At 36.6% G+C, this 22,104-nt stretch overlaps 1 long non-coding RNA gene across 2 annotated transcripts in view; it reads left to right on the top strand.

Annotated features, from left to right (window-relative positions):
- Positions 1 to 22,104, top strand: part of LOC129143936 (uncharacterized) — an 812,938-nt gene that overhangs the window by 164,206 nt on the left and 626,628 nt on the right. The window lies entirely within an intron of this gene.

Raw genomic sequence — 22,104 nt, 5'->3', positions numbered from 1 at the left:
TTACAAACTCAGCACAAAGTCTGTTATATTAATAATTTCTCAAACTCAAAAAGTGCTTGTGGTTGCTCAGTATGGGACTTCTGAAAAAAAATGTGTAGCTGCAATTTGTGGGGAAGCTATACTGAGAAATAGATTGTGAAATTTATCTTTTATAAGGGTATTGTTGATGTTTTTGTTCCATTCTTTGTCCTCTTTTGAATAACTCCTGGGAAAAATTTCTATCTTGCTTTAGTATCAGTTGATTATTGATTTATTTTCCTAAGTCATTGTTCCGTCTTAGGACTCATACTATGTATAACTGATAAAGCTCATCTTTTCTGATATTTTGCCTTTTTTAAAACCTCATCTTTTTTTTCCCTTCTTCTTTTTAGTGTTTACATTTTGACTTAGTGACTTTATATTTTAAATATCTTTGTAAGCTATCTTAAATAGTTCCTAAAACCAAGGTAGCTGTTGTATTTGTAAGTATTCAAACTAGGGCATCCTAAAATCCATAATTTCTTCACAATAATTATAGTTATTTGTTTATCTCCATGTACCACAAACTGTACAAAAACACTGTGTACAAAACACTGTATAAATCATCTTTTTTAATCTCTATAATAGCGCTATGCAGAAGATATTATTTTCCTTTTTAGGTGAGAAAATTAAGATATAAAAAGGTTAAGATCACAAAATTATGACCTTAGAAATTAGAAAGTCATATTTTGAATTCATTGGGACCCAGAACTTGGGCTCTAGCCTCTACCATTTCTAATTACTTGAAAAAGGATGAAGTAAATAGGTCCTCCATTTTTGAAGGCTTATTGACTTATGACTTTTGTATGTTAGGGGCATAAGTATGTGGGCGATCCAAATCTTCGTTGGCAATGGTATTTGAACAGCTCAATGTCCAAGGACTTTAAAATATGTTGGAATAACTTAGCATTATTATCAAAAGTCGAGTTACAGATCAAGGTGAGCGTAATATACAGCTTTATTTGCAATCACCTCTGATAATTTTACCTGAATTTATTTTAAACGGTAGAGCGTGGCCAGAGGAGATTATTAGACGCATCATTACAAATTACAATTTTTGTGAAATTGTGAAATTCAGTAATTGGTTGTGTGAAGAAAGATACTCTTAGGGATCAACTTTCATTGTTATTGTTGTTCACTGTATTTTATTTCATTTTAAAAATCTACCTGATAATTCAGACAGGTGGTGTTCATTTTAAAAATGAAATGTAAATTCATCTGAAAATGAGCTAATATCCTCAAGTGTTACCACTTGCTGTGTCTGAAAGCTGAGTACTTCACCCCAGCCACACCTCCTAGTTGTACTGATGAATTGTGAAGGAGACAGGAGGGAAGAGCAGTTTGTTTTCATCTGTCCTTGATTGAGAAGTCCAAATATATTTTCTTTAGAGTATGCTTTATGGTCTTTCTACAGAATATTAAATTACAAGAGAAAAAAATGTTTCTTCTCTCTTTTTTTGTTCCCAATTTCCTTTAAAAAATTTTTTCCTAACAGTTTTGGAAAGCATTCTCCTTCCAAGCATTTAAAAGCTTTTTTGGCATCAAATGCTGCCAGTGTTAACACTGGCAATTGGTGCAACTTACAATAGTGCATTAAATATAAATCTAATTTTTATATCACTTGCTTAAAGTCGATTTGTGATAAACCCTGTTGGTAATGATATGAATTATATGGTATTATGAATTATTGCATGTGTGCCTCATGCGACTGAACTATATGGATGTAGGCATTTACATGTTAACTTCAGTATCAATGAAGCTCTACAGATTAATTTTTGTTGTGTCTTTGTCAGCTTTGAATAAGGTCATGATGAGTTTCTATGTCCTTGAGTTAGGTAATTTCCTGTCTGGGAAAGAGACACTGAGTAATTAAAATAAATTATTTTAAGCACTTTTTGGAATTTCAAATTAACTTCTGACATAAACCTTTCTCATCTGGATAACTTCTCAGTCTTGAGATTTTTAGTGGCATGCCCTGTTCCCTTCGTGTAATTAGAATATTGCAGGGTATTTGAGCATTTAGCAGGTTTATCAAATGTTTTGAAGCCCCCTGAGGAATACACAGAAGCATAATATTTTCTAAACTTTTCTGGTCTGTCTCTTTTTGTGAACGGGAGCGTTTATTTTGGTTTTAACTACACTGTATTTGATTTTAGTCTGATTGATGTTTCCTCGGCCCTGGACTCTGCACAGTTATGTTTTGCTTAGAGCACTCACCTTCAGTGAATCTAACTTTTCTCTTTGCTTCCTTAGTTCTCTAGAGACCTTTTGGCTTCTGGTTTATTTTTTTATTGTTGTTCTAGGGTCTGTGCCTTTACCAAATTAGATTTTCCCCTCAATTTAACCTTGCTTTTTAAAACAGATGGTGAAAGCGACACTATCCTCCAACCTTTCTCAACTTCAGCTGAGGTTCGCATGAGAGAAGCAAGCACTACTGAAAACGACTTCAGTAGTTGTTTTCTTGTCTCCTGAGAGTGGTACATAGGTAGTACCCTTCTGGATGGATAGAAGTGAAATTAATTCACTCATTAACTGATGCCTCTGGACATTAGAGCTTCATTATCTTGCAGAACCCCAGTTCAGAAGGACAGTAAAACTTGGTTTAAATGGATCCCCCAAAAATGGGTGGGATGAATACTGCTTCCTCAGGGCCTACATTGCACAAGGTCATGTACAGAACACCTTAAGATGGATTATTTCATTTAATATGAGACTTCACTTGAAAAGCTGTGAAAATAGGGCCACTGATTGAGCTTCAGTTAGACCTTTCATTATCTTTTATTTATTTTTTAAAAGGCTTACAGGAGACCCAGGCTAAGTCAAGTATGTTGTTTTCTCTTGCAGCTGAAATGATAAATCAAAGACCTTAAGACCCTTGAGCTACCTAGCAATAGGGACCATGTCCATTTTGCACTCTTCTCTATCCTTAGCAAATAGAATTTCTGGCCTATTACAGGTGTACGTTAAATATTTTTGTTAAAAGTCAGATGCAATCTAGACCAGATATACTGTGCATATTGATTCTTAATATCCCCCAAGACAGTTTTATATGCTTTCATTTAAAATGTATACAGATTGTAAATAGAATATGAATCTGGTTATGGTCTGGCTGAGCCCCCAGATCCTTATTAAAGTGGGTGGATAACAATTCAGAGAAGGCTAGGCTTGAGTGGATTTGTTTCATGAACCTGGTGGGTGAGAGAGGCAAGCTTCAACAAGAGGAAGTCTTGTCCTGGAAGTCTGTCACAGGAAGCTCAGATTCTCTGGTTCCTGGGCCTTTGGCTGATGCTGCACCAGGTAAATGAGGAAGGAATTACAATAGGACACACACTTCTCATCAGGAACTGTCATGAATCACTGCTTTATTGGGAAGAAATTGTTCAGTAATATGAGGAAATTGTTCACTTTTGACATAAGAGTGATCATCAGTGGCACAGTGATGCATGAAATAAAGTATTCACTACCATTTCCCGATCCATTTAAAAATAATTTAGGCTTAAAATGACATCAGAGATATTTTTCTATATTATACATATTAAGAACAATACGACTTTGGTGAAAAGGACTCTAATAAAAACATGAAATCATTTAGAAAATGGAACAAAGCTTTGACAAGTAGAAAAGTTTATGATTTCAAATACTATGAAGCTACTTCTAAAAAGTATTAATTGTAATAGCATTGCCTTGATTACCTTTGGTTTTTTACCCAGAGTGTGGTATTTTGAGGCATCCCTTATAACTAATTGTACTTTGTTGAAATCGGTATGCCAACTATGTGAGATTACATACAATTCCATATGAATAAATGCACCAGGTAAGAAAACACACACACTTTTTTTTTTTTTTTTTTGAGACGGAGTCTTGCTGTCCCCTGGGCTGCAACTTTCTTCCAGAGTACCTGTGAAAAAAGGGTTAGTGGGGAAGAGTAACTTACAATGGAGAAACATAACAAACACTACCTCAGCCAAGTGATTAAGATCATCACCAACAATGCTAAGTCATGTTGATAGAATGTATCTTCAATTTGATACAATTAAAGTAGCACTTCCCATAACCCCAGTCCAATATGTGAAAAAAATCAGACAAATCCCAATTTACAGATATTCTACAAAATAACTGATTAGTCCTCCTCAAAACTGTCAAGGCCATCAAAAAACAAAGAAAGTCTGACAAATTGTCACAGCACGAAGGAACCTAAAGACACAGAAGATGTAACATGGTCTCCTGGATGGTACTCAGGAACAGAAAAAGGACATTAGGAAAAAAAAAAAAAACCTAAGGATATTATCTGAATAAAATATGGACTTTAATTAACAATAAAGTATCATACTGGTTCATTAATTGTGACAAGTATACCATATTAATATGAGATGTTAAAAATAGGAGAAACTGTATGGAGGGTATTGTTCTGCAAATCTAAAGCTGTGTTAAAATTACATGTTTATTTTTTAAAATTGCACATAAAAGATTACTAATTCTAAAATATAAAATATTACAAATCGAAAAGAGAAAAACAACTCAAAGAGAGGGAAAGGCTATTTAACAAGATATCTACAAGAGAGAAAATCCAAATGACCATAAAATTTAACCAACAAACCAAAAGAAGATACTGACCTTATCTAATAAAAATTAAAACATGATACTCTTTTATAACCATCAGTTTAGCCTACAATTAAAAGAGTAAAAATATCCATTGCTTACAAGCATGCAGAAAAATGGACAATCTCCTACATCGTTGAGTGAAGTGTGATTGCTATGACCTTTTACAAAGTATGAATAATATCTAGCACAATAAGAAACATACATACACCTTTATCTAGCAATTGTAGTTTCCCAATCTATCCTACAGCAATAAAAGCAGCACAATGAAAATACATATGCATTGTTACATTGTAATGTTGTAAAACAACATTTTTAGTGGTGAAAAATAGAAACAAACTTAATGGCCATCAATAGGGTAATGGTTAAATAAATTATGGTATATATAGACTGTAAAATATTATGCAGTTAATAAAAAGAGTATATGTCTATTAACCTAGAGAGATGCTATGAAGTTATTTTAAGTGATGAAAGAAAATTGTAGAGTAATATGTACAGTGTGATAGTATTTTTAAAACCCTTTCTATGTGCCTCTAAGTTTAAATATTTTTGGAAGCCTGCACAACTGGCTGTTAACATCAGTTATCACAGGAGAATGGAATGCAGCTGTAAATTTAATATCTTGTTATTATACACACACACACACACATACATACTAAAATAAAATAAAACCTCAAGCATGATTGCCATATGTTACATTTAGCTGTGGGATGTTCAGGAAAAATAAATGGCAGAGCTGCAGCAATTGACTTACATGATTGCTGTCTAGCAGCATTTCTGTAACACAGTAAAATGAGAAGATATTCTCCTTGGGATCACCGTAACCTACTTTTTACATTAAGAGAAAAAGCACCAAGGTATTTATTTTTATCAGTGACCTACATGAGAGAAATGAGCCCAGGAAGTCTGTATTTGCTCTCATATAGGTGAGACTGCTAACTTCCTAGAAGTTGGGAAGAGTTCACACCAACTTTTGATAATTCAGAAAAATAGCATTTTAGAAAATAAAATGAAGTCCCACAAACATAAGTATCAAATCATACACAGGGAGGACCCAAAACAAGAAATTCAATTCAGGTGATGTTGGCAGCCATGGGACATGTCTGAAACCAGTTCAATCAGCAAGAGTAGCAGGGTACATTGAAAAGACACAAACCCAACTGGATAAGTCTAGAAAGAAAAAGCCAGAAAATGGAAAATGTAGTAGAACATTTCAAAACTGTTCAATTTCTTCTACACACAACATAGTCAAAGCTTTATTCAGCCACACAAAGGAAAGATAGTATCTGAAGCTACTCAATCCAATCTTAAATGTATGGCTATACTTATAATCAAACACTGTTTAACAGAAGCAGTGTCAATGAGTATGTTTTGCCAGAAGGGAGGGAGGGAAAGAGGGAAGCAATTAAAAGCAAAGTTACAAAAGATAATGTTGAAAGCCTGCACTAGGGAAATAGCCATTTTTTCTTTTAAAAAATTTTATTGATACATAGCAATGGCATGTATTTATGGGGTACATGTGATATTTTGATACATTTATACAATGCATAATGATCAAATTAGGGTAATTGAGGTATCTATCACCTCAAATATTTATTTCTTTGTGTTGAGAATATTTCAAATCTTTTCTTCTAGGTATTTTTAAAAATACAATAAATTACTGATAACTATAGTCACCTTACTGTGCTATCAAACACTCCAGCTTATTCCTTCTATGTAACTGTATTTTTGTACCCACTAAACAACCTCTCTTCATTCTCGCCCCCCATTTTTCCCAACCTCTAATAACCACAATTCTACTCTCTACCTCTATGAGATCTGTTTTGGCTCCCACATATGAGTGAGAATGTGTGATAAGGAATGGCTCATCTTTAATTTGAAAGACTATGGATATAGAAAGGCAGACCTTCTTGAGTCTTCATGGACTGAGAGAACAGACAGAAGGAAAATTATATAAATATTTATAGCCAACCTGGTTAACACAGTCTTGCAAATTGAAGGAAAATATGTCCCAGCTGTAGTAAACCTATAGAATGAGAGTTTTATGAGCAATCTTGAAGCATATCCACTGGACTTTATAGTAAGTTCTCTAGACATGTGAATACAAGACAAGATGCTAAAAGGAACAGATACAAAGGAATCCACATGCCAGATAAGGATATCAGTGTATTTCAGATTAGAGCTTCAGAAATATTAAGGTGACAGGCAAGAGTCAGGCCTCAGAAGTGGCAAAATTACAGTGCTTTCTTTTGTAACCAAGTCTGTCACATGAAGGGTACATCTTAACTCCAAAGATGTCAGGAAGAAACAGAAAGTGTTTTAAAAGGCTTACTTACACTCAAGGCATTTGCTGAAGCAAAAGAATAAAGTAGAAAAGAATAATATGCTGTGACCAGACAAAACAAAAGTTAACATTAAGAGATTAGCAAATGTATCCACTCTGGCTTAAAGACCACTTTTGGTTCTGGTCATAGACCCCTCAAAACGCTTTAGAAAAAAAAAACACACACACACATGAGTTTTCCCTAGAAATGTTAAGCCTCCCTCAATGAGGTAATTTTGAGAGAAAAAGGATGTGGGGACAAGGCAGAATAATGGAAGGAGTGCTGGAACAAAAGTGAGAAACCTTAGGTTCTAGTCTTGGCTCTACCCCTGATTCACTGTGACACCCTGGGGTTTTCTGTAACATTCTTTACGACATGAGAGGGGTGAAGTATCCCATTCCAATACTTTAAGTGGTATAACTGAAATGTGTTCCATTTTGCTTTAAATGGAAATTTACTTGTGCTTATGGTTCTGAGTTTGAGCCAGTTTCCCATATTTTCCTTCTGAAAATAAGGCTATAATAAAATCTTCATTACAAATTTTTGTAATATTTTAAATTCTTACCTGGAACTGCAATGGTCTAGGCAAGTGTTTATAAACTTGTTTTACAATGCACTTTGATCAACAGGCTGGTTACACAAAGACTGATGTACAAAATAGAAAAGGGGGGCTGCATTGGTGAAGACGAGAAGCCAGGGTATGGAGAACAGGAACAAGGGCTACAAAAGGTCAAGTTCTGCTCACTCAACTTCCCCACTGTGTTTTTGGAGAGGCCCCGGTGGGCTGCTACTGAAGCCCTAAGACTCCTAAGATTAACAGTGAAAGTCAAGGTTCTGTGAGAGGTTTTACCCCAAACAAGTGATGTGGGCACACATATTTGGCAACAAACGTTGAGGAACACAACTCTGTTTAAACCACTGTAAAACCTCCGTTTCTACAGTGAGGGAACTAACACCATTTGGCCTTTAGTTGGTAACAATTAATCACAAATGCCTGTAAAGGACTGAAAAGGCCGCTACAGTGCTCTGTTACAGTTTTCCAGGTTACCCCAAATGTGCTCATGTGAATTTTTTGTTTACAAAACTATTAAAATGAAAATTCAAACATAAAACCAAAATCGTGTGACAACTGCAGACCCACAAGAATATGCCTTTCACCCCATAGAGTTCCTCTAACCTCTTTTTGATTAAAACTGATTTCAGAAAGGGCAATGCAATCTCCATTTTCTTTCTCAGAAGTCTTTAAGATATATATTACATCTGTGAAAAGTCGCTTTACTGAATAACTGGCACAGACTTCAATGATGAATACATCAAGAATCTCAGCTTCAGCCCAATCTGTGCCTCTGCTGGGATTCAGCTGCTCCTGGGCCTTTAGGGCGACCCAAGGGATTGCTCCCACCCACAGCCCACCTGAGGCCTGTTTGCATGAGTCAATTTGTAGGAAGTCTGGTGTGGAAGCAAGAAAGGGCTACACAAAAGTCAAGATATGGGGTAGCAAGCCCTGTGGATTTCTCTAAGCCATAGGAAGAGAGAGGTGGCAGGCCAGTGGTTCCTAAAGGCACAGGAGAACATCTAAATAAAGAAGTCTCTCACCCAGTCAATATTTATGGAGTGCTTACTATACATTCCATGTATTGTTCCAGGCAGTGGCAATACAGCAGTGAAAAAGCCACGGTTTTCTGCCTCTAGTAGGAAGGAGAATAGTACATAAGTAAGTTGTAAATCTTAACAAGTGCTATGAAGGAAATAAAGAAAGCCTGTGGTAAGTGGGGACAACTTTGAATAAAATATAAAGGGAAGACCTCCACAAGGAGGGACATGGGAGCTGACAAGGAAAGATGAGAAAATGGAGTGAGAAGGAGAAAGACACTTCCAGGAAATAGCAAGAACACAAGTCCTATGGCAGGAGAAAGCTTGGCACTTGCAGGGACCAGAAGGCCGGCAGCATAGTGGGAGCCTATTGAGAGTGGGTGGTACAGCAGGACAGGCCAGGTTCCCTCCCACACCATAAGGGTTTGCATTCAATCCTCAAAGCTATGGAAACCCATGGGATGATTTTAAACAAATAATTTATTTTACTTACTGCTTTAAAATATCACTCTGCTGTGAAAGGATGGAGTATACAAAGCAAGAGTGTGTAAAGGGAAAATAGAATTATCTTGAAGTCAGCCAGGAAGAAAATGATGGTGTCTGGGACCAGGGGTGGCAGTGAGAATGAGACAAGAAAATAGTTTCAAAGTTTATTTTGGAAATAGAATTGCTGATGGGTTGGTTATGGGAGGTAATGGAAAAGGCAAAATCAAGAATGACTCCTAGGTTTTAGCTTAAGTAATTGGATGTATGGTGGTGGTTTAGGTAAGGGGTAAGGGAGAAGTTAGCACAATCTTAGGAGAATAATATGAGATGTTGACTAATATTAACCAAACATTAGCTGGAGATTTCTAACTCTTAAGATCTAGGTAGGACAACCTTGAGATCTCAGATCTATAGCCTGGGAAAGAGTAGATTCCAAGATTTCTCTTTTTTCCCAAGGGCTTAGGATCTCACCATTGTCTTGTGTTTCTGCCTTCTGTGTCCTCACCTCCAACCTCCATTCATCCCTCTCAGCCTTTTCCCTATTTTCTTTTTCTTTATTTTAAAAATGTGTATATGAGGCCAGGCATAGTGGCTCATGCCTGTAATCCCAGCACTTTGGGAGGCTGAGGCGGGCAGATCACGAGGTCAAGAGATAGAGACCATCCTGGCCAACCAACATGGTGAAACCCCGTCTCTACTAAAAATACAAAAATTACCTGAGCATAGTGGCACACACCTGTAGTCCCAGCTACTCGGGATACTGAGGCAGGAGAATCGCTTGAACCCGGGAGGCGGAGGTTGTGGTGAGCCGAGATCACACCACTGTACTCTGTGTGTAGTCCAAACACTTAAAGAATGGAGAGTTATGCTCAACCTCTTTTTGAGGGTCCAATGTCTACGTAAATTATTTGTAATTCTTCTCTCAGTGAGATTGTGTGTTCTCTTCTCCCCTATTTATGTATTTCTTCAATCACTTATTTTTGTCAATAAGTGCTGTAGACCAGTGGATGTTAATTTTATATTTTGGGTTCTAATTTGATATTATGTTATTTATTTTAGTGTTCCTCCTTCACCCCACTTATTAACTAGAAGAAATTTTTTCAGTTCGCTCCTGTCTCCTGTGCCCATTTGACATAATTGCACCTCTTTTGTGTGTTTGTTTTGTTTTGTTTTTGAGCACTTCCTTAGCTTTCTGGGACTAAAGATACTCCAGGCTCAACTTGCATATTTTCTGTCCCAGTTCTAGAATCAGCCACTTCTCCAAGGAGCCCTGGTTCCTCTTATTGGATACTGTATTAGAAAACAAACAAACAAGCTAACATTTGGACACTAGATATGCCTGCTGCTGTGGCAGTGTCATTGCCTCAAGGCCACCTCAGCTGATAAAACAAGGAAATGTATCTATATATACATATATGAATATATTTTTCTATATGTAACCATCTGTCTATATTATGCTCAATATGAGTTTATACTAACATCCACAATGCTAACTTATTACTACTTGTATAATTCTAGCCTCTTCCTCTTGCTCATCTGTAATCTCCCTCCAACAATGAGAAAAACTGGCTTTCCTCAGCTGTCATTCATTTTTTAACTTGTTGCATTATATGTATGATATCAGAATTGTTAACCCATACTCGCAGGGGAAACAACTTTATCAACAAGAGTTCAATATTTATGACAGTTTTTTTTGCCTTTAGTCTTACATATTCCACTTACTTCTGAAGCTATTTGGGTTAGCACTTTTTGTCCCCACTCCTTTCTGTGAAGTTGCTTCATAAATTTTTAATACAGTTAGACTGCTTTGTCACATTCTGCAGGCTATCCTGGTATCCTTTGAGCTCCTAAATTATATTTTTAAATTTTCATACCTTAAGGTTTACCGTATGTGCTGTAAAGGTTTGGACCAACTCTCATGTATTTGCCATTTCAGTAATACAGAGGATAGTTTCAATGATCTGAAATATCTCTGGTGCTTCAGTTGTATGAGCCCCCTAACCACTGATCTTTTTATCTTCTCACTACTTTTGTCTTTTACAGAATGTGACATAATTGGAATCATAGAGTAAGTAGTCTTCTCAGACTGGTATCTTTCACTTAGCCATGTGTATATAAGATTAATACATGTCTTTTCATGGGTTTATAGCTCATTTTTTATTGCTCAATAATAGTCCATTATATGGATATATTGCAATTTGCTTATCCATTCATTTATCGAAGGATTTCTTACCATCTTCCAGATTTTGCTGATTATAAATACAACTTCTGAAAACATTCACGCTCAGGTTTTTGCATGGACATAAATTGTCAATTAGGTAGATACCTAGGAGTGCAATTATCAGATCATATGGTAAGACCATATTTACCTTTGTAAAAAGCTGCCAAAATGTCTTCCAAAGTGGTTGTACCCATCAGCAATGAATGAGAATTCATATTGTTTTGCATCCTTGCTAGCAATAGGCATCATCAGTTTTTAGATTTTTAACTATTCTAGTAGATATATAGTGGTATCTTGTTGTTTTAATTTGTGACTTCCTAATGACAAATTATGTTGAGCAATTTTTCATATATTTATTTGCTATCTGTATATAATCTTTGGTGAGGTGTCTGTTCAGATCTTTTGTCTGTTTTTTAGTTGGTCTGTTTTCCTATTGTTGATTTTTAAGTGTTCTTTCTATATTTTGAATTTAAGTCCTTTATCAAATACATATTTGCAGTTTTTTTCTCCCAGTAGTGGCTTATCTTTTCATTTTCGTAACAGTGTCTTTCACAGAGCACACATTTTTAACTTTAACAAAGTCCAACTTACAAATTTCTCCCTTCATAGGTTGTGCTTTTGGTGTTATAAATGAAGTTCATCATTAAACCCAAGAACACAGATATTTTCCTATGTTTTCTTTTAGAAGTGTTATAATTTTGAATGTTACATTTAAGTCTGGGATCCAGTTGAATTAATTTTATGAAAGGTATGACGTATGAATTTAGGTTCTTTTTTTTCTTTTAACATATGGTTATCTAACTGTTTCAGCACCATTTATTGAAAAGACAATCCTTTTTTTCATTGAATTGCCTTTGCTTCTTCCTCAAAGATAAAATGATCATATTTATGTAGGTCTATTTCTGTACTCTCTATTCTGTTGCATTGTCTATTATTTTTGTAATAACACATTGTCTTGATCTCTATAGCTTTATATTAAGGCTTTATATTAAGTCCTCCAACACTGTTCTTCTTATTTAGTTATTGCGGTGGCAATTCTAGGTCTTTTGCCTTACCATATACACTGTAGAGTCAGTTTTTCAATAGAGACGAAATACCTTGCTGGGATTCTGGTTGGGGTTGCTTTAAAGTTACAGGCCAAGTTGGGAAGAACTGATATCTTAACAATGTGTGTTTTAATTCATAAACACAACATTTCTCCATTTATTTAGATGGCTTTTATTTCTTTCATCAGAATTTCATATTTTTTGATATATAGATTTTGTATATATACATAAGCATTTTATTTTATTTTTTGGGTGCTATTTTAAATGGTATTATTTTTTAAGCTTCAGATTCCAATTGTTCATTGCTTTTATACAGAAAAAGAATTGGACTTGCTTATTAGTTCCAGGAATTTTGTTGTTATTGTTGTTTCTTTGGGATTTTCTACATGGACAATCATGCTATTTGTAAATACAGTTTTATTTCCTCATTTATAATTTGTTTATTTTTTATTTCCTATTTTTGTCTTATTGCACAAACTAGGACTTCTGGTACAATGCTTAAAGGAGTGGTGAGAGGAGGCATCCTCACCTTGCACCTAATTTAAAGGAGAAAGTGTCCAGATTTTCACCTATATGTATGGAGTGAGCTGTGGGTCTTCTGTAGACGTTCTTTATAACTTTCAGGAAGTTCTCCTCTATTCCTGGTTTGCTGTATGTCATCTATTTTGCAAATATCATTCCCATTCTATAATTTCTCTTTATATTTTATTTGATTTCTTGCCATATCTACATTTTATGCTTATTTAGTTTAATAATCTCCATTCTCCAAGATCTTCCTATATAAAGTCTCATATAAACTTCAAGCTCCTTTTATCACTACCTCTTGCATTCTCCCTTTATTTCTCTCTCCAATGCCTAAGACTTCCTAGTGTTTTAGGGCTTAGTGTCATATGGACTTAGGAGCCAGCATTTTCTGGGTTCAGTTCCTAGATCTCCACTTACTAGTTACCTTATCTTGGAAAAATTATTTAACCTCTCTGAGTTTTAGTTTTCTCCTCTGAAAAAGTTGGCGTAGTATAGCTTTCTCACAATGTCCTTGTAACATATATATATATATATATATATATATATATATATATATATATGCTTAACAAGTGGTTGCTGTTATGTTTATTTTTTATGAAGAAAGTTGCTGTATTTTTTTCATTCTGGAAAGCATTAAGATGACATAATCAGTTTTGTGGCATATCTGGGGAACAAAAGTGGCCAGGATATAGCTCCATTTATGCAACTATTTTCTTCTGTAAGTAGATAATTATCTTTGTCATATTCTAGGTCCGACCATGTTATGTCACTGTTATAAATAATATTCCCCTTCTAATTACTAATTTTGACCTGAACAATAGAAGTGGTATTAAATTTTTATTGCAGTAAAACTTTAAGAGGGTGGGAGGGCAAACTCTCATCAGACATAAATAAAATGTGGCTAGAACCTAGAAAGTTGATTGCTTAAATGCTTTACATCCATTGCAAGGAATAAAAAGGGTTACTAGTACACAAAAGAAAAGTCTTAGTGTACCATTATTTCATATTGATATTCAAATGGAGTTTGTAGTTCAGCACACACAGTTGGCTGTGGAGAAGTTGATGATGGCTGTTCTTCTTTGTCACAGTAGTCATTTTGTATTTCTTAGATTGACATCCTAAATTAGGAACCACTTGGCTAGAAATAGCTAGGGTTCTACTGGGGAGAGGATTTAATTGGGAATATGCTCTTGGAACTTCTGAATTTGAAGAAGTGTGGTTGTTGAAAGCATATCAAGTATTTAGAAAGTAATATATGCCAACCATGTGAAACCAACATTAGTCCTGGGCTGGAGATTGAGCTATTTGGGTGCCAGGAGCCCGTTGTTTCTCTTGCTTTAAATTGCTTAACCTTTCTTGATTTCTTCAGATATAAAAGTTATCATACTTTTCATTATTTAGATCACAGAATCTTGTGAGAACAGAATAGAATAATGCAGGTCTAAGATTCTTCATTTGCTTTCATTACTTATAGGCTGAAATCTCAATTCTTTTGGCAAACTCATGGTGGCTGAAAGCACGGGTTTTAGAGTTAGATAAATGCTCTGAGCCCAGATTCTGACTCTGCCACACACAGCTATGGCCTTGGACAGTTTACTTGACCTCTCCAATCTTCAACTTTCTTACTTATAAAATGGAGATAATGATAGTCTCTTCCTGAGTTGGTTGGTGAGAGAGTTATGTTGGGTAATGTATTTACAGTGTAAGCACAGCACTTCATGCATGATCTGTGTTCAGCAGTGATAGCTGCTGGTATCCTCATCACCATGACACATAAGGCCTTTGTTACCTGGTCTTTCCAACTTCATCTGGCATCATTACCCCTATCAATTTATCCTTGTTCATCCTGAATATACTTCTCTATTGTAACACTCCTCACTCTATTGTAACACTCCTTACCTCCTGACTTTTATTCACCATTACACTGTGTCTTTTTGATGTTAGAAATGTTACCTTATTCATAGCTGGATCTTCTTTAGTTAACATATAGTGGGATTTTAGCCAGTTAACTCGAGAAAATTATGCATAGAATTAAACTAATATAGGGATAATCATAAATATGTAGGAATTTGTCAGATAAATGTATATTCATTATACATTCAGATAAATGTATATTCATTATACATTAATGATTCACTGCATTCATGATTCAGTGAATAATAATTCCTATGTAGGTAATACATCTTAAACTGGTGGCCAATGGGCCAAATTAAGTATATTGACCTGTTTTGTTTGGATTTTTGATGTTAAAATAAATCAGGAGACTTTACAACAAACATCTGAATTTCTGGCTTCTCTTGAGAAGGTTAGCGAGCTAGCAACACTAAACCTCCATCGCATAGAAATGGTTGGCATTCTCCAATTAGATTCATTTTCTACTCAAATGATAAGTAACATAGACACCTCACACTAGTGGCTTTTCGTGTGGCCACCAGCTAAAAGTTCATCCTTTCCCCCAGAAAAAAACAATTTGATAAATGCAGAATAGGGAATTGCATTCCTCTTAACTTATTCCCAGATGGGTGGGGTATAACTGCTCTACCTGAAGGAGCAAATGCGGACACCCACACCATGCCCCAGTTTGCCTAACCAATGTTCTTAAACAGGTTTGATCTTACTAAAGTCTATATCTCTATTGCTATGTATAGTCTTGCTATTGAAAATCCTATTCAAAGCTGCTATTGTTGATTTTATTCTGTGCTCTTCTGAGAAGTCCTACAGCTTGTGAAGATAAACTTGAGTTGTTTATGGAGATGGTTTGTGTTGGATGAGCTCTGTTCTCTTACTTACAACCCTACGACCAATGGGCACATGGTGTCAGCCACATAGTGACAGAGTGGAGGGGCGGCATGCGCTAATGTTAGGAGGGTGTGTAGCAGAGTATTTGACATTGGCATCAGGCCAGCTTACAAGTTTTTTCTTTTTGAGTGTACACATAAATGTTGACCATTTGAGGAGTTAAATGTTTGTTATCTTCTGTGGTTACAAGTTCATTCCATAAATGCCCATGCTTAGGAGAATCCCCAGAAAGAACAAAGGAAAATGATTTAGCAATAATCTCATTAATTTGGTCAATGTAGACATTCCAGTTGGCTATATCATATTCCTTTTAAAATTTGAATTGGCCAGGCACAGTGGCTCACGCCTGTAATCCCAGTACTCTGGGAGGTCGAGGCAGGCAGATCACAAGGTCAGGAGTTCGAGACAGCATGGCCAACATGGTGAAACCCCGTCTCTACTAAAAAAATACAAAAATTAGTCAAGCATGGTGGCGTGTGCCTGTAATCCCAGCTACTCGGGAGGCTGAGAGGCAAGAGCATTGCTTGAACCTGGGAGGCAGAGGTTGCAGTGAGCTGAGATTGTGCCACTGCACTCCAGCCTGGGCAACACAGCAAGACTCCATCTCAAAAAAATTTTTGAGTTGTGCACTTTTTAATTGTTTACATCGACTAACACTTTATTCTGTATTTTACAGGCACAGCATAAAAGGCAGATTAAGCAAAGAGATAGTATTTTTCTCTGGGCAGAGTGTGGGAATTTGAAGCTCTTATCAGACTTTGATACCTATAAATGTTAAATTATACTAGGTTGGCACTTCCTGTATTTCCTTGTCATTGAATATATTTTCTTCTTCTTCAGCCCCAAGTGAACTTTCAACAATGTGTCTTTAATCTACTCACATGAGAAGAGGTATGGTGGAGGTGCAGTGGGAAAATACTTTAAAATGTACTAAAAATTGTGTATAATTCAGCTTAAATACAGGAATAAACATGATTTGTGTGAGGCTTGGCAGCTTCCCATTCCTCTTTCAAAATAAAGCACATCTGAAACACCTTCACAGGGCATGTACTAATTAGCTCTTGGTGTTTGCTAGTTATTGTGTTATTACCTAATCTTATCCAGTCAGACATCCAAAAGGAGGCCCATTTCCAAGAGGCAGTATGATTCAGTAGATTAGAAACAGACCCTGAAGTTTGACACTCTGGTGCTGCTGACTTACCAGATTCTTGGGAAAATCACTCCACGTTACAATGTCTGAGTTTCAATAAGGGAGAATGGTTTTCTTTCTTCCGACTTCAACATAATGATATTGTAACAACTAAAAGTAAATTGCTGTAAAAGACAATTCAATGACCATAATAAGAAGTAATTGGATATGTATATAAACAATATTTATAAGAGGATGTAATAACAGTGATGCAATTTTCCTTCCCACATGACTCTATTACAGGCATGATTTCTCTTGTAAAAACAGGAACTCTCACACAGTCTTCTTATCTGACCTGTGAAATGGACTTGCTGGATTAACTGAGACTCCACTGAGGTGGGGATAGTGTGCCACCTGTATGCACTTTTAATCTATAGCTTAAATCTCCTCTGTGAAGCCTTCTCCAGCATCCTCCCCCATCTAATCCCCTGACCCAGTTGAATTTGCTCTCTTGCTATTGATACCACTTAACTTTTCTTACAGAAGCTGTGACCCAGAATTGAATTGTCATTTTCATGTGGGCCGATTCCTAAACTGAGTGCCTTGAGGGCAGGACCCAGGGCGGGTAGAGTACCTGGTCCCCAGCTGCCTGCTAGATATATGTTTATTGAATGGATGAGTCTACCCATTAACAATGGTGCTTGGGTAAACATTTACTTTAATGAGGCTAAGTTATTTCAACTCTATAAACCTCAGATTTTTCCATCTGTGAATGAGGATTTGGACAAGCTAGTAAAAAAAAGTTCCCTTACAAGTCCAAATTTGAGTCTGATTTTGTATATTGTAAAACATGGCAAATATATATAACCTAATGCATTTATAGAGCCTTTTTTTGGATGATGTGAAAAACAAAGATTTGAGTTTCACTTATTGAAATGTTATTTTTAAATTTTTATTTATTAGTGTCTTTGTACTCATTTTTATTTCAGAAAGTATTGCTAAATAATGAGAATTAGGCAATCAGACACTTGAGGGGCTATTTGTTTCTATACATATACTTGGTAGGACGGGCTCTGAGAATTATAGCAAGAAAATGAACAATTACTTAATATACTTATGTAAAGTTAAATAATGAAAAATTGAAGCAGTAAAACATAATTAGGTGTCTTGACGGCCAGAACATAACAATTATGACTGTCACCAATGATTATTGTCCTAAGTGAAAATTCATCCGTTTTGGTGGAAACGTTAATATTTGAAAGTTATCATTAAGAATTTTGAGATATTAAAAATTTCAGGTAGACAGAGGCTTCTATGTACATATAGAATTGACTTTCTGTTAATACCAGATGACCCATCTTGTTATAACATGACTACTGACTCCATTCTTTCAAAGATTGAAAGACTGACCAAAACGGAGTTTGAGACCTGCCCTTTCTTTAGCACTTTTTAAGGTGCTGAAAGCCTTGTTTTTCCTCTTCCCAGACCTGACTTGCTTTGGGAAGCTCAAAGCTGCAGAGCCTGTTTAGCCGCTGCTATTTACATGACTAAGGTTTGTATCCCAATTGCTTTTAGTTGAGAAAGCACCTTTAAGACATTTAGTGATGCTTGTGCTTGGAGGTATTTATATTTGAAATTCTTCTTTATCACTTCTTTACTTCCACTTTGGCCTCTTTTGCTTCTTTCTTTGCTATGACTGTCATTCATTTGTTCGTTCATAAACACATACCCAGACACTATTTTTTTTTTTTAGACGGAGTCTCATTGTGTCACCAAGCTGCAGTGCAGCAGCGTGATCTCGGCTCACTACAACCTCTGGGTTCAAGTGAATCCGGGTTCAAGCGATTATCCTGCCTCAGCCTCCTGAGTAGCTGGGACTACAGGTGCACGCCACCATGCCCAGCTAATTTTTTTTTTGTATTTTTGGTAGAGATGAGGTTTCACCATGTTTGCCACTTTTATATACCGAACACTTTGCTGGATTCTGGAGATAGAGAGATACGGGTATGCTCCTCACCCTCTGAAATTTACTGCCCATATAATTTTTCTGGGTTAGAGGTCTTTGCAAGTTGGTCTTTTGCTAGTCGTAGCCTCTTGGCATGTACTTATACTTTGAATGCTTAGCTTTTGACTCTTAGCTTTAAATAATTGATTCCTAAGTGCTGTAACATATTTGTGAACATCAACCTGCCCAAGCTTTCTTCAGCTATCAGTTAATAGCTATGATCACTTAATATTAGTTTATCTTTCATTTTGCAAGTATGTGTTTTCCCAAAGAAATTCAAAACTAGGATAATGCTTTTGCAGCTGTAAACTTTCTGGTAATCATGTTCTTGATCTTGTTTGGTTACTACATTTAGGGATAAATGTGGAAAGGAGAATTTTTATTTAGGTTGCAAAATCTGACTCCTCCCTTAACTAAACTCTATGGAAATTCTTTGACGAGATTATGAACTTCTTGCTTCCATTTCTTTGTATTTCTCCTTAACAGTTATGGATGTAGAAGACAAAGACTCAGATGTCTATTTGACACCCATGGGATAGGTAGTAAAATTACTACAAGCTTCCAGAGCCAAGGTTGGAGAAACAACTTACATTTTTTTTTAATGTAAGCCAAAGGAGAGGGAAATATTAGGAAAAGGTCATTGCAAGGAGCCATGTAAGTTAGTTAGTTTGAACCAGAGAGAAATTTTTGGTAAGTAGAACCTATTAAAATTTGACTTTAATAGTACTTTTCAAAAACAATAAAAGCGAATATTTGATTCTCTATTGCTTTATATCTTTCCTCTTCCCCTCAAACTTGGTGGTTTAAAACAATAGCCATTTTATTATATCTCCTAAATCTCTGGGCTGACTGTGTTCAACTGGGAGGTTCTTCTGCTCCACATAAAGTCATCTGGGGCTGTAGCAATCTCAGCTCAACTGGCCCAGGGCATGTAAGATGGCATACTTACATAGTGGATGGTTGATGCTAGCTGACAGCTGGTAGCTCAGTTGGGGCTGTCAGCTGGGGGTCTTAATTCTCCTTGAGGCTGCTTTTGCCTCCTCATAGCATGGAAGCTGCCAGTCCTCTTAAAGGCTAGGCTTACTGGCACAGCTTCACTTCTGCCACATTCCAATGGCCAAAGCAGTTACAGGCCCAACTTATATTCAAGGGGGTGCAGAAACAGATTCCACCTTTCAGTGGGGGCAGTGACAAATAATTTGCAGTTATCTCTGATCTATATAGCAAGGCTATGTGCAATTAATCACTGTAAAAGCTGATGTTTGAAAAAAAATGAGGGGCATAAAAAGTAGGAATTTGAACATAAGTTGTCTGCTGACCGCATGTGATATAAAGGGAGAAATTAGCTGCATGAGAATCACATTCAGGTGGACTCAAGGAAGAGCATCACATTCAGGTGGACTCAAGGAAAGGTTGCCTTAGACCAATTCCACCAGAATTACCAGGAAGATGTGTTAAAATGCAGATTGCTAGGACCCACTGCCAGAGTTTCTGATTCAGCAGGCCTCAGGCAGGGCCTGGGAATTTATGTTTCTAACAAGTCTTCAGGTGATGCTGATGCTATTGGTCTAGGGAACTACACTTTGAGAACCACTGCTTTAGACTGTGCAGGACCAGGAAAAGTGAGAACATTTAAATAGACAAAAAAAGGAATATTATTTTTCCTCTAATGCTATTTTTAGAAGCCTAGTGTCAGTAGCTTAAATTTAAGTTCTAGGCCACAGCAAACACATTAACATACAGCCTTTTTTTTGTCAGGGTAACTAACCCTAGTGCTGCAACATCAACCCATGACATCTCATTAGCTTAACACAGCAAAGTTTTCTTCTCACTCATGTAAAGTTCATTGTGACTCAGCAGCTTCCCTGTCTGTGTCAGTATACCATCTGGAACATGTGGCTCTCAGGGTTGCTGAGGCAGGGGAAGAAAAGGGAAGAGAGTGAAGAATGAAGCACACTGGCTCTTAACTGCCTCAGTCAAGAAGTGACACAGGTTACTTTGTATCAAAGTCCATTGGTCAGAACTAGTCATATGACCTCAATCTTAAGTGCAAAGGAAGCTGGGAAATGTAGGAGCACACATGGATAGTTAGCAAGCCCTACCTGTCTCTACCACAGTACCAGATAACTTTAGTGCCCCATATTCTGTGATTATGCACAGCTGGAAGTGGAAAGAGTTTCATGAGCCCTCAATTGTAGGTACACTTATAATTATTCCAACATTGTCATTATTACTTTTTAAATATTTATTATCATCTGTGAATACTTTATGGTTTTATTCGTAGTTTTCTATGTGGCATTAAACAGAATGCCTAATGACATCACTGTTTCGAAAGAAGATCTGTTGTAAAAACTACTTTTTCCCTTGTTACAAATAATTTGGGGCCGGGCACGGTGGCTCACGCCTGTAATTCCAGCACTTTGGGAGGCCGAGGCGGGCGGGTCACGAGGTCAGGAGATCCAGACCATCCTGGCTGACAGGGTGAAACCCCGTCTCTACTAAAAATACAAAAATTAGCTGGGCATGGTGGCGGGCGCCTGTAGTCCCAGCTACTCAGGAGGCTGAGGCGGGAGAATGGCGTGAACCTGGGAGGCGGAACTTGCAGTGAGCCGAGATCGCACCACTGCACTCCAGCCTGGGCGACAGAGCGAGACTCCGTCTCAAAAACAAAACAAAACAAAAAACCCCCAAAAAACAAAAGAACAAATAATTTGGTAAGGCTTTGTTACATCATTCTAGCTGTTCTATTGAAGACTGATTAAAGAAGCCACCACCTCTTTTTCTTTCTCATTTTGCCAACCACACAATTCTTTTTTTTTTTTTTTTTTTTTTTTTTTTTTATTTTTTATTATACTTTAAGTTTTAGGGTACATGTGCACATTGTGCAGGTTAGTTACATATGTATACATGTGCCATGCTGGTGCGCTGCACCCACTAACTCGTCATCTAGCATTAGGTATATCTCCCAATGCTATCCCTCCCCCCTCCCCCCTCCCCACCACAGTCCCCAGAGTATGATATTCCCCTTCCTGTGTCCATGTGATCTCATTGTTCAATTCCCACCTATGAGTGAGAATATGCGGTGTTTGGTTTTTTGTTCTTGCGATAGTTTACTGAGAATGATGGTTTCCAATTTCATCCATGTCCCTACAAAGGATATGAACTCATCATCTAATTAAACTAAAGAGCTTCTGCACAGCAAAAGAAACTACCATCAGAGTGAATAGGCAACCTACAACATGGGAGAAAATTTTCGCAACCTACTCATCTGACAAAGGGCTAATATCCAGAATCTACAGTGAACTCAAACAAATTTACAAGAAAAAAACAAACAACCCCATCAAAAAGTGGGCGAAGGA

Source organism: Pan troglodytes, chromosome 4, assembly GCF_028858775.2.
Source record: "Pan troglodytes isolate AG18354 chromosome 4, NHGRI_mPanTro3-v2.0_pri, whole genome shotgun sequence".
NCBI classification, from domain to species: Eukaryota; Metazoa; Chordata; class Mammalia; order Primates; family Hominidae; genus Pan; species Pan troglodytes.
This window is presented reverse-complemented; position numbering and strand designations above follow the sequence as displayed.